This window comes from Octodon degus, unplaced genomic scaffold (assembly GCF_000260255.1).
Source record: "Octodon degus isolate 3935 unplaced genomic scaffold, OctDeg1.0 scaffold00024, whole genome shotgun sequence".
In the NCBI taxonomy this organism is placed as follows: domain Eukaryota; kingdom Metazoa; phylum Chordata; class Mammalia; order Rodentia; family Octodontidae; genus Octodon; species Octodon degus.
The window spans coordinates 13,786,165-13,801,432 of NW_004524600.1; the positions used below are offsets into that span (position 1 = coordinate 13,786,165).

A 15,268-nucleotide genomic window follows, 5' to 3' on the forward strand; every position below is an offset into this window, starting at 1 on the left:
AACTTAATATGTACACAAAATATTACTTATAGAACATGGAAAAATCCCAACTACCACTCGCATGACATTTTTCTAGTGCAGTTTATACCTTTTTGCAGGAGGGCTGTCTGTAGCCAAAAGAAAACTGTTTTGAAAATACATGCACACATGAACTGGGGAATGTTCCTAGTCTTTTCCCATTAGCCATGAATATCAGACTGAATAACACCTAAGAGGAGGAAAGAGAATTTGGCTCCACATTTGGTATGTTGAGACCCAGTCGGTCTGAACCAGGGTGGAGGGTGACCTAGTGCTTTCTAGTCCAGTTTGCTAAGAAAGCACCATGAGTCTGGGAGCCCCAAATAGTGTTTCTCCATTTGAGTTTTTAGATCTTTTGCAGCAGGGTCATCTTCAGTGTACCATTTCTAAAATGCAAATTATTGGGCCTGGTCCTTCAGGAGTCTAATTTCAGTCATCATTGTTGGGGTGCTGGTTCTTTGTAGCCACTGTTAAAACTTAAGAATTCAAGATTCATACTAGTGAGATGAAATGAAGAAGATAACTTCCAGAAGAAGGAACTCCAATGACATTTCTAAACATGGCTGCTCAGGACAGTCAGTGTCGCAATAAATTTTCCTTGGCCGTAGAAGTGGTAGGAGTGTGAGAAAAATCTTAAGAACTAGGTCACTGGATTCTGTCACAGGGCTAGGGCAGCATCTCCAAGCATGTCCACCTCTTTCATCCAGTTTCTGCTTTTCTTTTCCTTGCATACTTAACTGACATTCACATGCAACAATATTAATCTGATCAAACTAAGGTGACTCTTTCATTATTTAATGATCACAACATGAAACTCCATAAATTGAGAGGATAGATGATATATCAGTTTGAATTAGGTAAATCTTTGTAGTTTAACCAAGTAACATTTCCATGGATGTAAACAAGTATATTATAGATAATGAGTTCAAGGGATTGGTATGAAATTGAATTTAAAACTCTAATTTAAACAAAGTGTGTTCTCTATAACAATGCATGGTACGTAAGAAATTTTATAAAATATGAAGCAGTACATTGCTTTTTCTACACACCAGTCACTATATTTATAAGTGCAGAATATTCCTGTTCTATAATTTAATAGAGAAAAAGCAGATGAAGTAAAGCCATGGACAGTCTTTCCTTTAAAGGCTTGCTACAGAGTTTGTAAGCATCACTGATTTGCCATCAGAGAAATGTATTAGCCCTGAAGGGATAGATTCTTATTATCAGTTATAGATTTTAAATTAAAAAGAAAATACTTCACAGTTTATCTTGGAAAGCAAGAGATGAAAGCTACTAAAAGAATTTGAGCAAATAATTAATGTTAAGTTCAAATAGAAGGGCTTTTGGGTTTGTACACAGTTTTCTTCCTAGTTAAGGCCAAGATTTACATTGCTTCCACAATCGCATGCAAATTGGACTTAATTTACTGCATGCTTTGCCTTTCCAATTAAATAAAATGAGAAGATGATTTTTAGTGTAGAAGAGTAAAAATTCAATGTGATAAAATGTTTTACCTCTCAACTTTCCATAAATAGCTTATGCACTCAAAGGCTTAGTTGAAATTAATTCATGTAACCAGGATGATTTGAGTTCATCTTGGCACCGAATGAATGGGTATTACCCTCAAGGTGCTACAGTCTCGTAGGGAAGGGAACATAAATGATATTTTTAGTTTTATCCTAAAACATCTTCTCATGTACATATTCTTGTTCAAATCTTATCTTCCAACTCCTCAGTTATCAAACCCCACATCATCGCTTGAGACGTGCAACACAGACCTTCTTAGGAGGGGTGTCTCTGTCCGATTGCTGTTCTAAAAGTGTATGGCAAATTGGGTGGCTTAAGTCAACAGAAATTTATCTGTTTAAAATTCTGTTTAAAAATTTTTAATTATTTATTTATTTTGTTCAGGGTCTCGCTATGAAGCTTGGACTTGTAGTGATCCACTTGTCTCAGCCTCCTAGGCACTGGATTACAGGCGTGGGCTACCACATCCTGTTTCAGTGATCGGCCCAGCATGGGGCTGGCACAGCATGTGGTACCAGGGATCGAACCTGGGTGCTTGAGCTTGCCAGGCAGGTGCTTAGAATGCTAAGCTATCTCCCTGGTTGTGGTTTAAAATTCGTGCAGCTACAAGTCCAAATTAAAGGGACTGACATCTATGCTGTCTCTGAAACCTTGAGGGAGAATCTTGTATCTTTTTTTAGCTTCTGGTGGTTTGTGAAGAGTCTCGGGCTACTCCTTGACTTGCAGCTGCAGCATTTCTATCTTCTTCTCTGTGACTATATGCTGCTCTCTCTTCCTGCACGCTTTCCAGATTTGCCTCTTCTTAGAAGCAAGCCAGTCATGATGATAGAGGGCTGACTTATTCCGGTGTAAACCAGTTACTTTTGCAATACCCCTGTATCTGAACGTCACATTCTGAGGTACAGGAAGGCTAGAGTCTAAACATGTATTTTTGGTGGGCGTTATTAGTATTATGGCCCCAGGAACATTTGTGTTCTTTCATAATCCTGCTTGGCTAGTCTGATTTATGCCTCCTTCATTGGAGAGCAGATCTGCCTATTACTGAATTGTTTTTCTGTGTCATTTAGTTTGCAAATGTTCATTAATTAGTTATTGGTAGAAATCTAAAGAGAAAATATTGCAATCCCATATTGTTGGTCAGATAGTTGAGGTTTTGAGAATTAAAAAAATTTTTTTTGCAAGATTTACTTTACCTAGACTGGGGAGATAGGTCAGTGTTACAGTATTTCCCTATTGGAGCTTATCTCCAGCAACACACACCACAAACACACAAAATTCACTTGGACAAAAATATTGTCTCCAATCTCACGAGGGAAAAGAAACCTTTCTAAAAAATATGCAAAAATGTGTTTCCCTAATAAGTATTCTCATAATTTTCTTCATAAAATGCATATCATTAAAATTATTCATGATGAAATAATTTGATTAAGATTTGCAGCTCCATCTAGATAATAAAATCATGAGGGAGGGCCCATGTATTTCAAGCACTGGGCCCAGAGGTGCTCAGTCATATTTGTGGAGAGCATACCTGGATGCATGACTTAACATTACTAAACTGTAAATGTGAAAGTTCTACTCCAAATTTCGGAATTTCTCCATTTTGCAATTAATAAGTATCCACTGATTAGCTGCAGTTTGATAGACCCTCCACTTCACGGTGAAGGTATCAGGAGCATAAAACCTCATCATTCTCAGGCCTTGAAAGATTATTGAAAAAGACAGAAAAAACAGGACTTGTTTCTTGAAGGTGAGTATGAGCAATCAGCAAGAGTGTATCACATCTGAGCAGGAGAGCTGGTTGATATGACTGGGGAACAGGAGTAAGGGACGGCAGAAGAGGTCATAGCCGTACAGTAGAGAAGAAGGCATAGTCAGGACAAGACTGTGGCAGGCTGGACAATTTGATAGACAGGAGAGGAGTATTATTGAATTAGATGAACCTTTTCTACTAGAACATTAGCCTGAGCCACACTGTCTACTCATGTTCTCCTCAATATATTTCACACTTGTCTGATGCAACTTGCAGAAAGGCAGCTTTATGGTTGTCAGAGTTCCACAATTCTAAAAAAGTCTCTCTTGGGAGGTAACCAGTTCCTAGTCCTTCATAGTATCAAAATGACCTGTGAATGTATATGTTAATTTTATGTCATAGCAGTGCTTTTTATCCTTTTTCGTTCCTACAGAAAACATGAATATTTGTATGACATTGAAGTAATAACAGAAGCAACCTGTCCCCAAGGCTGCAAGCGTCCATAACTCATCTCCTCCAAATGCTTTCCTGAGAGAACATGTGGAACCTTCTAGAGTGGAGACTTCAAATTTTCTGAAGTTTTAGCCACAGGAAAAATGAAGATTTTCTTTTCAACCTGAGGATACTGAACAGAAACACTCCTCTTCTTCATTGTTAGACTCAGAGTAAAATATCAATGGTGTAAGTTGCCTAATATTTTCCTCCACAAACCTTTTGCTTGTTCTTTACCTTGAACCAACAGGCTGTGCATAGTTTGATTGTAGCTTACTTCTCTCAATTAATTTTCTACAGTTTTCCTCTTAGCTTTTTACAATCTGGCCCTATACGTCCTCTCAGATCTCAAAGTAAGCCAGAACCACTGCTGCCTCAGGGCCTTTGCACAGGCTGGTACCTCCAGGAGGATGGCTCTTGCTTAGCTTTCAGTCTTCACATTAAGTGTCATTCCTCACTAAGATTTTCTAACGACTGGAGTGAAGGTCCACTGCCCTATTTGTTTGTTTAATCAAATGGTGTATTTTTAAAAGTTGCTGATTTATTATTGTCTCTTCCACTCAAGTAGAAATTCTACTTATCATCTGCTTTTCCCTAGATTATGATGCTTACCAAGATAGAAAGCATACTTTATTTACTAATTTAATACCAATGCATATGACACTTCCTGGCTTACTGCAGAAACACTATACTTATAAATTGAATGGATCAATCACAGCATTTCAATGTGACAAGTAAATCAACATGAATATTAAGATTAATGAATGAGAAGGGGAAGTATGATAGAGGTTTTATGTGATTGAGGCAGAATCAATAATCAATGTTAGGCTGTCTGGAACTTGGAATCTTCCTATCTCAGTCTCCTAAGTGCTAAAGTAATAAAGACACACCACTATGCCTTCTTCTAAAGGATGCATTCAAAGGAGAGATTACAACAGCATATAGTGATGATAAAAAGGTTTCATAGGCCCGGTGTGGTGGCACACACCTGCAGACCTGATATTCTGGGAGGCTGAGCTGGAGAGATCTCAAGTTTTATCGAACTTGGCAACTTAATGAAACTTTGTGTCAAAATGAAAATAAAATTAATAAAAGGTCTGGGAATGTAGCTTAGTTGAACTTGGAGGCCCCAAGTTCAGTACTTCGTACTAGGAACAAACGATTTCATAGCAGAAGCTCCGGATAGGTCATGCAGTGGTAACTTGTGAAATTAAGCTGTGTATGTGGAGGAAGGGAAATTATGGTAGTGATTTAGAAACAACTATTATTAATGAAAAGACATGAATGGACATAAGGGAATGATATGGATTAGTATCAATGCAAGGGGTGATCAAAATGTATACTTAATGGTTAAATAAAAAATTATTGCAGTAAAAATCCCATTATTATTAATGACCTTCAAAACAGTTCCCCCCTCTTTTCTAATTCACTTATCCCATCATTAGTGCCACTTTCTGGTGCAAGTCAAGAAGTCGTTTTTGGGAATGTGTTTGTGAGATGTTATTTTAAAAAATAAATCATTTATTTATTTATTTGTTTCATATAGTCTTGCTATGCAGCTCGGACTTGTAGTGATCCTCCTGTCTCAGCCTCCTCAGTGCTGGGATTACAGGCATGTGCCACCACACTTGGTTGGGGGCCTGCATGACCTGGGGTGCTGGGCCCTGCACAGCATGTGGTACTGGAAATTGAATTCAGGTCCTTGTGCTTGCCAGGCAAGCACTTAGACCACCGAGCTTTCTCTCCAGCTTTGTGAGTTGTTATTGAAAACAGTGGAAACGCTGCTATTGAATACCACCCAGTGTTTTAATAAATGTTCAAAGAAACCAAATCTCCTAGGAAGGGACAAGACAAACCCAGAACCCAAAGACTAGTCTGCCTTCTCTGCAGACACTCAGTAACCACAGTAATTGATAGCTGCCAGAAGTGGCCCTTCCTCAGAAATAAACATGCATCGACACAGTACACAGCACTGCCCGCCCATCTACCACCCCCTTCCTACACACCTGACCCCATCCCTTCTGTGCCCTCCACCTTGCTCTGGGCTTTCACCACCCCCTTGCCCCAAATAATCTGCATCCTTTTTGTTCTTTTCCTTGACCTCCCAGCTTCCTCTGTCCCTTTGTCATAAGATGCAGCACTACACATGCTCTCAACACTAGAATATAGCAGACTTTTTTTTTAACCTTAGCAGCCTGTCTGATAGCATGCATGTAAATGGGGCAGAATGTCCAACAAATCAAGGCTATGCATACGCAGAAAACAAAGCAATACTTGTAAAGCTAAGCAAGTGAGCTTAACATGGAGAGACATGAGGCTTGAGGCTTCTTGATTCTTTAGATCGCAACCGTTTAGACTTGTTTTTCTTCTGCAATATTGGTGTACCAATTTGGCTTCAGAAAGATCTCTTTTTGCTTCTGCCCCTCTTTGGGGAGAGGTTGCTTAACTCAGAGATGTGATATTAGAACAGCCTCCAAGGGGCGCTACAATGCGCTTGCTTGCTGAGCGGACCCGCTCATCCACCTGGGTGCCGGATAGACTAAATCCCTACTGATGGCGATTCCTCACGGGTGGGTTGCACCAGGAGAGCCCGCAGGGGTGCCCCCTTTGAGGGTGGTGGTCAGGTCAAACACGGACCCATCATGCATGCCCCTCAGGACGGCGTGCAAGTTTGCCATCTTCCTGCTGGCTTCGATGCATTTGTACACATAGTCAGAGAAGGGACCGCTGGGGATGAAGCGGCTGGCACCCTGGGTCACGTGCAGGCTGCCGTCTTCCAGCATGATCTTGCCCTGGCAGAGGACTACCACAGGCGTCCCACGCAGCTCCATGCCTTCAAAGATGCTGTATTGGTGGTTCTCAGCAGAAATGATCTTCATGACATCTGGATCCTAGATGACCAGGTCGCTGTCGGCTCCCACAGATATTCTCCCATTGCGGGGATACAGGTTAAAGATCTTGGCAGCATTTGTGCTTGTCACAGCCACAAACTGGTTTTCATCCATTTTCCCTGTGGCCACAGCCTTGTCCCAGATGACAGACATCGGCTCCTCCACGCTGTTGGTGCCCTCGGGGGTGTCTGTGAAGCTGTCCTTTCTGGGGGCTTTCTGAGCAGAGCTGAAGGTGAAGTGGGCACTGCCAGAGAGTTGCAGGTCACCATTGGCCAGCAAGGAGCTGATACAGTTGGGAGTGGCTGGGTCCGGGCTCAGAGGTGGGGGTATCACGAAAGCAACAGCCTTGGCCCAGTTCTTGCTGCAGTAGTAGGTTTCGTCTGTATCAAGGCTGGCAGTGAAGGGCTCACCAAAGACCACATTTCCCTTTTCCCTGCCTTGTGAGATGAGGTCAGTTGCACTTTTGCTCATAACCTTTGTGATCTACAGGGGACAGTTGGCTTGGCTGGCAATGGTGATGGATCGGAACACAGCCTCAGCTTCCAGCTTTTCCAATCTGCTCAGCACATGGCCTTCTGCCCAGTTATCCCCATCTTCAACCTCCAGTTTTGCTCCTGGGCAGTGACGTCCCTGTTCTCAGCATTTACTTGGGCAATGGCTCCTAATTCTCCTAGGCAGATGAAGATCTCATAGAGCTCCGTGTTGGACACTTGGTACAAATCCTTGTAGGCCATGTAAACCACAAAAGAGTTAATCCCTTTGTCCTTGATGAGGCTCTGAACTTGCTTGACGCTGTCATTCCAATGGGTGATGTCCATACGCAAGGCATAGTCACAGCAGCTCTTCCCATCAGCCCACTCATGCCACCTCTCATAGGCCTCATTCAGGCGGTACTCAGGCTCAGGCACCACATGATCAATGATCATAGTGGAGCTCCCTGCTAAGGCAGCCTTGGCCCCTTGAAAGAAGTCATCTATGGCGGTCATCCCCTTGTACAGCATCTGAAAGTGGGTGTGGACATCAGTGCCTCCAAGGATCACCATCTTCCCATTGGCTTTGATAGTCTTCACTCCTCCAGGGACAATTAGATTGTCTCCTATTTGCCTTATCAAGCCATCCTCCATGTAAATGTTGGCGTAAAAGTACTGGTCATCATTGACGATTCTGCCTCCCTTGATCAGGGGATGGTTACTCTTGTCCTTGGGACTGAGATTCTGCCTGCTGTACTAGTTTTTTAAAAAAAGATAATGGGGCTGAGGAGATAGCTCAGGAGAATAAGTACTTGCCTGGCAAGTACAAGGGCCTGAGTTCAACCCCTGGTTCAGAAAAAAAAAGGATAAATATTCACCATAATTTTATATCTTACAAAAGCAATGGAATTTGAATGGACCAGAGTAGCAATAGGGTAGTAGATATTTCTTTTGCCCCCTTGTCAAATTTTGTGATCTCTGGGGACAGGTTTGATTGATTCAGCTTTGGGTGTCACTGGAGTCTATTGGATAGAGGCCTGGAATGCTGCTAAACAGTGCAGCATTTAAAAAAGCCCTTCTCAACAAATAACTACTTGCCCCTGTGTCTTAGGTTACGAGAGCTGAACACTGCATGATAGAAATGTATAGGAGCATCATGGGCAACAAGGGCATAAAAGAAGGCAAGGCAAAGCTATAAAAAATTTAGATATCAGTGTCAAGCATTTCCTTAGCAGGTAGGAGACAGCCAATGTTGGTTTTACCCAGGGATGTGAAAGGATCAGAATGGCAATCTTGTAGGTGTAAGCTGGTACCCTAGCATGGTGTCCCAGGGAGCAGGACTGGAAAAATCTTCCTGACAGTCTGGTTGGAGAGCACAGCGTCATACAGATGGGCTGGGGGTTGGAAAGGACTGAACCCATTCACATTACTTCAGAGTTCCCAGAATCAGGGATTGCCAATGATAGAATGCACTCATGTTGTTTTGGAAGTTTGAAGTATAAATTCTTATGTCTCTTTGATTTAATGCACATGAATTTTGAAGGAAAATTCCACAAGTCTTGACTTTTTGTCCATAAATTCCTGGAATACCCCTGAGGTTTCTTCAGCATTTCATATCGCATGTTTTCAGCAGAGAGCAGAGAATTTAAAAAACATGTATTGTAATAACTAACAACTCTCTAGCTTTGGTGAAGGAATTTGTTATTGCGGCATACTTGGGGGTGAATAAGTGGAAAAGACAAAAGTAAGCATGGGGGAGGAAAGAGAGAGAGAGAAAGAGAGAGAGAGAGAGAGAGAGAGAGAGAGAGAGAGAGAGAGCCCAAACCACAACCAGTTTTAGAATTTTTCTTGTAGAATATTTGTTTATAGAATATTTGAATGATGAGTTCATCTGAAAAATAGAGCCATGGAATCTTCAAGTTGTAAGGTTATCTAGTCCAGCCTTTTTAAAATTCAAGCACCACATCAAAACATTCAATGGAATGGCTGACTACCCTTATCTGAAAAATCTTCTGTGCTTGGCCAGCTGCCAGGTTATTCAAAGTCTGTGCTCACATTTGCAGTGGGTTTCTAAGATTTCAAGATACTGGCAATCTGACAAAAGCCTATTTCAAAAATAACTGGTCTCTTTATTAAGGTATAGTGAATGAGATATGAATAAAAAGTGTGTGGAAGAGCAAAGGTAGAGATACGAGTTGATTTTCATTTGGACCTTGCCCTTGCCTGGGTGTTACAGAGAGCTCAGCAGAAAAGCAGCTTGCCTGGCTGTGTTTCAGTGCTGGGCTTCCTCAAGTCTACAAATAGCCCATTACTGTGGTAAACAGCGGCGTTTTTACATCAGCAATTCGCCCATCATCACCCTGAATGCCAGCCTTGGGAATTCTGACCTTTATGTAGCAAAGCATGTTCTACCCCTTGGCAGTTAATAGGTGAAGGCAGACACAGTGCTTCTAACTCACAGGAAGGCTGAACTCTAGCTTGGATCAGGACTTCAAGGGACGTTTAGACCACGTATGCTACCGTGTGTTCTTGATAATATGTGTTTGAAATTGCCCATGCCCTTTCATCAAGGACATTATGAGCTTTGTAAGATCATTGCCTTTTCTAAGAGGCGCATTAGATATGGAGGGTTTAACTCTGCTAAGAGAGCAGATGTCTGGTCAATCTGATCAGCCATAAATGGAGTCCAGGAGAAAAATTGGCTAAGGAGGACTAGAAGTGAATAAAAGGGTAAATATTCTGTTATTTGTAAGGAGAGGAAGGTAATTTAGCAAAAGAGTGATTAGTTGCATCCTTTGAACTTCTCAGTGTCTAGATATGGCCACATGTGACCAAGGACTGCAGATACTAGGTACACAGGGAAGGGTGTTTTGTGTGCTGTGATTCTAATGAAACTTGGCCTGTACAATGATGACTTTTGACCTTCTTCATACTCTCATTCTTGGCCTCTCTCCTCTGACATTTATTCTAATGGTTCCATAATCCTTTGTGGAAGAGACAATTGCTACATCATGATTTATGTCTTCTACTCATTGTGCAAAAAACATTTCACTGGAAATCCTGGAAATTCTTTTTGAAATGTCTGGTAAAACCAGCAGAATGTACATGAAAGAAGGTAATATGATCAACAATATCTTGCTTAAGAAAAAGTCAAAATATTTTCTCTAAAGTTAAAAAAAAATCCTCACCTACATAAGTTATTTTAAGGGAGAAACATACCTGAACAGCCACTGATGGCGTCATAGCCTTTCTTCTCAGGTTCACTGATGGTACCATCTAAAATGGATTATAAGGTAGAGTAGAACATACAAGATCCATAAAAGCATTTGAGAAATGCTATTTTCTACTTCGAATTTTAACTATGTGCTACTTAATGTTAAGTGAAGAAAAAAATTTGTAGTTGAATGCCTTTGCAAACATAGAATACTCACTACTTTCACAACTTTTATATTTTTGCAAACCTCTAGCCTGTTATTTATCCAGCACATTGAAGATTTTTACTTTTCCTAAAAAACTAGTTAAACAGATATCAATAGTAAGTTAAAAATCTTATATATAATATATAAATATATACATAATATCATAGATATACACATATATACACATATATAAATATTCTACAATACATCATGTAAAATTGTGTTCTAGGTATTGTCATCTTAGAAAAGGTGCTTTAATGCCATTAGTATGATGAAAGTTGTATTTAACTTTCCTAAATGGAAGATGAAGTGTTGGCTGAGTCTTTTTTTTTTTTTTTTTGGCGGCACCAGGGGTTGAACTCAGATCCTTGTGTTTGCCAGTCAAGCGCTTATCCTACTGAGCCATCTCCCCGGCCCCTGTTGGCTGATTCTTATTCCCTGGTGTGTACGTGCATATATGAACATCAGTTCTTATGGACATTGCGAAATGTGTGTTTATAGCTGTTAGTAAATATGATAACAGCAAAACTTGTAAATCTGCTTACGATGAATCTGTGAAGGTTGTGTCTGTGGGAAAAAAATTATATAGGCTCTCGAGTCCAAGTAGTAGAATGGCTCGGCTCAGCAGTGAGTGGCCTGAAGACAGCACTAAAGAAAGAAGCTGCAGTGGCCCTGCCTGCCTACCGGCTAGACTGCGCTTGGCTTTTCAAACAGAAAGAAATCCATCCTTTCAATCATTCCCTTAGATGGCGCAGCTAAGTGAAGTGGGCTCTCTAGCCGGCTCTTGTTTGTGAAGTGTAATGCTGTGGTAATGAGCTGGTGACAATGTGAGGAAAACAGTCTAAACATTCTAAAAACAACTCCAGCCATGGTGATAGGAAGGAAGAAAGGAAGGAGGGAGGGAAGGAGGGAGGGAGGAAGAGAAGAAGGGACGGAAGGAGGAAGGAAAGAATTAGGGAGAGAGGGAGGGAAAGGAAGCGAAGGAGGGAGGGAGAGTGGGGTAGGCAGGAAAATATGAGATAAAGATGTGTAATTACAGGAAGACCAAGGTAAAATATGGTCAAGTGACTCAGGAAGCAGGCAAGACTAGGTATGGGAGCTCAAGGATGGAAGGGGAGTAAAATTTGATTTTTTTTTATTACAGACTACAGTTTTCAGGTATAAAATGGTATACTTTATCCTGGGATACCAGAGATTCTTATTCTTTTTAATGTAAGGCATTGTCCATTTTTCTCTGAAGTTTTCCTAAGATAATTCAGGCAAACCCATTCCCAACTATACTAAGTAAAATAAAGAATTTCAGGACATTTAATCTTTGTATTAAGACTGTAAACCTTTCTGCTGCTGGCTTTTTCTGGGAGTTCCAATAGAAGTCCTTTAGTTGTTTTTTTTTCTTAATGAGTCTATCATAACTTAAATATGAACATTTATAATTCTACCAGGGCTTAATTGGTTAGTAGGCTCAAGGAAAAAGATGAAATTGTTGCTTTTTTTATCCTTCTCATTAAAGTTTTCCATTTCCTGGTCTCTTCTATTTTAGAGTTTATTTATTTATTTTAATTTTTTGTTTTTATTTTTACTTATTTAGTTTTTTTGTATTTAGGACAGGGTACACAGGGTCTCACTGTGTAGATCAGATTCATAGTGATCCTCCTGTTCACAGTCTCCTCAGTGCTGGGATTACAGGCACAAGCCACCACACCTAGTCTCAATTGCCTTCTCAGTGTGCCCTGGGGCCATGGCCAGCAGGGCAGGCCTGGGGATTGAACTCAGCCCCTGCCTCTGCCTAACCAGGCGCTTTAATCTGCTGAGCTATTTGGCTGGCCCTACTTGGAGTTTTGGGCAAAAGTAAAACTAAAATTTCAACTTGATATCTTTATGGGGAATCTCAGAGGACTCCTGTATCGATAAAGCTTTTCAGATATATGTGCCATTTTTCCTTCACTGATTCTTTACAAAGTAAAGATGTGTGCTTATGCAAGATGACAAAATTTTTGTTAAATGTGTACCTATCTCTTTAAAATCGTTTATTGCTTGGAAGCATTAACCCACCTGCTCTCTGGTGCACATCACTGATGACATTATTCTTGCAAACAACGAATTATATCCAGCACATCAAAAAAGTCCAACTGAAACAAGTTTCAAAGCATTTTCTTTTCAAAGTTGATCTGCAGCTCAGGAGTGTCTACCAGGAAAGCATGTCCCTGGCCCCACAGTCGACCACTGCCTATATTCAATCTTCATTGTCCCAGCAGCAAACTCAGAAGACAAGGGACTTGCTTTGTAGGTCTATGGCACAAATCACTAACAATCTGAGGCATATGCCTTGTGCTATGGTCTATATCTACATGCATTTCAGGGCCTTAGGTCCTCTGACACTGGGCTTTCTGAAGTGATTAAATTATGGGAACATTATAGCTGACTTACTGTCAGAAAGTGGGGCCTGGTTGAAGGTGGTCATTGTTGGTGTGTCATGGAAGCGTGCATCTTTCTCTTTTAGCTCCTTGTTATGGTTTGTGTCTAGTTGTCCCCCCAAAGCCTCATGCAGTCATGGGGTGAGGACTTCTCGAGTTTGTGTTAACTCATGATCCCCTGGGATTATGTGTGATCCAAGGCTGGGATTATGGGTTTTAGTACTACTGGGAAGTACCCATAGGTGTGAGTACTTCCCCTACCCTGGGGCAGGTAATTTGCATTACAATGTAAGGTGGGAAGAGAAGCTAGCTGCTTGAGCTGCTGCTACCCCTCCCTTGCTCTCTTGCTCTTTGCCGCCGCCATGAAAGGTTGCTTTCTGCTCTGTGCTGCTCTGCCTTGGACCCAGATGAGTATGTACTGAAACCTCCAGTAACTGTGAGCTAAATAAACCTTTCCTTCCTTCATTTTGAGTGTCGGGTATTTGTCCCAGCAACAAGAGAAAAGTAACTAAGACACTCCTCCTTCTTTCTCTACTTCTTGGCCATCTTGACATGAGAAACTTTCTTCCATAGCATGCCCCTTATACCATGCCATTCTGTGCTTAATTCTGCCATCAGGACTAAAACCTTTGAAACACGCACTAAAATAAACTCAGGCTCCTAAGTCATGGATGTTTGGTGTTTTGTCTCAAGGAAGAGAAAAGTGACCGAGACACCTTTGAATATTTTAAAACCACTCTTCAAAGTTAAAAGTGAACAGTGCATCTGTTAGACTATTAATTATCTTACATAAAACCTTTCAATTTTATTTCCATTGTTGTCAACTGTAAGCAAACTACATAACTGAAACATACTCCCAAACAGGGCTGTCAGCAGAAATTCTCTCATTGTTACTATGTAACCTTTTTCCTTCAGCAAAGTCAGTTCAGATGTTTTAAACATGAAGCTGATTCTATGTCTTTATTTATAGACTTTTATTTTAGCTTACACTTGACAGTTGGAAGATTTATATACATGGTAAGTTGCGAACTGAAGACCAGGCTACTTATAAACTATAGAATTATATAGTATACAATAAAACCTAAGACAATCTTTATGTTTCAAAATCTGTTGCCTGGAAATTGTTTTCAAAACTATTATTAAGAAAGCTCTGGAAGCACAAATATCAATATATCTGTTTTTGCTCTAGGGGCCTTTTAGAAAATCTCAAATCATTTCTTAGTTGGAGCAAATAAGCAATAGAAAAGATGCCATATGAAATATAATAGTGAGGCTAGAGTAGATTTCCACTGAAATACAACTTTGACATCTGTGGCATATTTGCTTGCTTGAGTCCTCAGTGTATAGGTGCAGGCAACTGAGGCTCAAATATCCAGCAGTTCTGACTAAATAAGGCCACATTAAACAAAGGAGAAAGGCAAGGCTAGAGTTGTGATGTTTAAGCTCTCTGGAGCTCACACTGTGGGGAGAGTAACTGAAATTTAGCAATCCCATTCTGTATTTCAGATACTCTGGAAGAGATCCATGAATATTAACTAAATTAACTTTATAATGGGACTGACAGAGAGACATAATTTTTATCCTCTTCTACAGATGAAGTAATTGGAATGCAGAGACTTTATATGTAATTTACCCAAAGTCTCATAGATGGTAAGTGGATTTTAACCACTTGATCAAAGCCAAGAATCAATACTACTCTGAACCAGTGGGCTAATCTGTCTCTCAAAAATCTAAAGTGATACTTCTAAGTGCATAATACCAAGCTAGAAAGAGGACATACAAGGCAGAGAGCTACACTAACAGGTTTCTTAAAGCATCTGGGGGGTGTTTGTGTGTGTGTGTGTGTGTGTGTGTGTGTGTGTGTGTGTGTCTATGTGTATGTGTGTTAAAATCAGTCCCTGGGCTAATATCTGAGAATGTCTGCCCTTCATATGGACTAGTGTACTGGGCTTCCCGCTGCTTAGTTGATGTTCTGGCTTTATGGGGATCCCTTCATGTTGACAGAATATACTTATATACTTATCGCTGGTGTCAGGGGAAGTGTTGGGTCTTTGTAGTTTTTACCAAAGCAATAGTTTTGGTTTAAAAAGGCTTTGCATGGAGCTCAGATCTCAATCCTTATCTGTTTTGTCTCTGGGGCTGTTCTCTCTCTCTCTCTCTCTCTCTCTCTCTCTCTCTCTCTCTCTCTCTCTCTCTCCCCATGTCCCTGCTAAGGCAACTCTAACAGTGGTGAATCTATTGTATAATTGCTATTTCTTAACTTTAGATTCCGGAGTGTACCAGTGAT

At 40.7% G+C, this 15,268-nt stretch overlaps 1 pseudogene; it reads right to left on the minus strand.

Moving 5' to 3' along the window:
* Positions 1–6,229: 6,229 nt before the first annotated feature.
* On the minus strand, positions 6,230–7,892 carry LOC101590280 (annotated as a pseudogene).
* Positions 7,893–15,268: the final 7,376 nt, after the last annotated feature.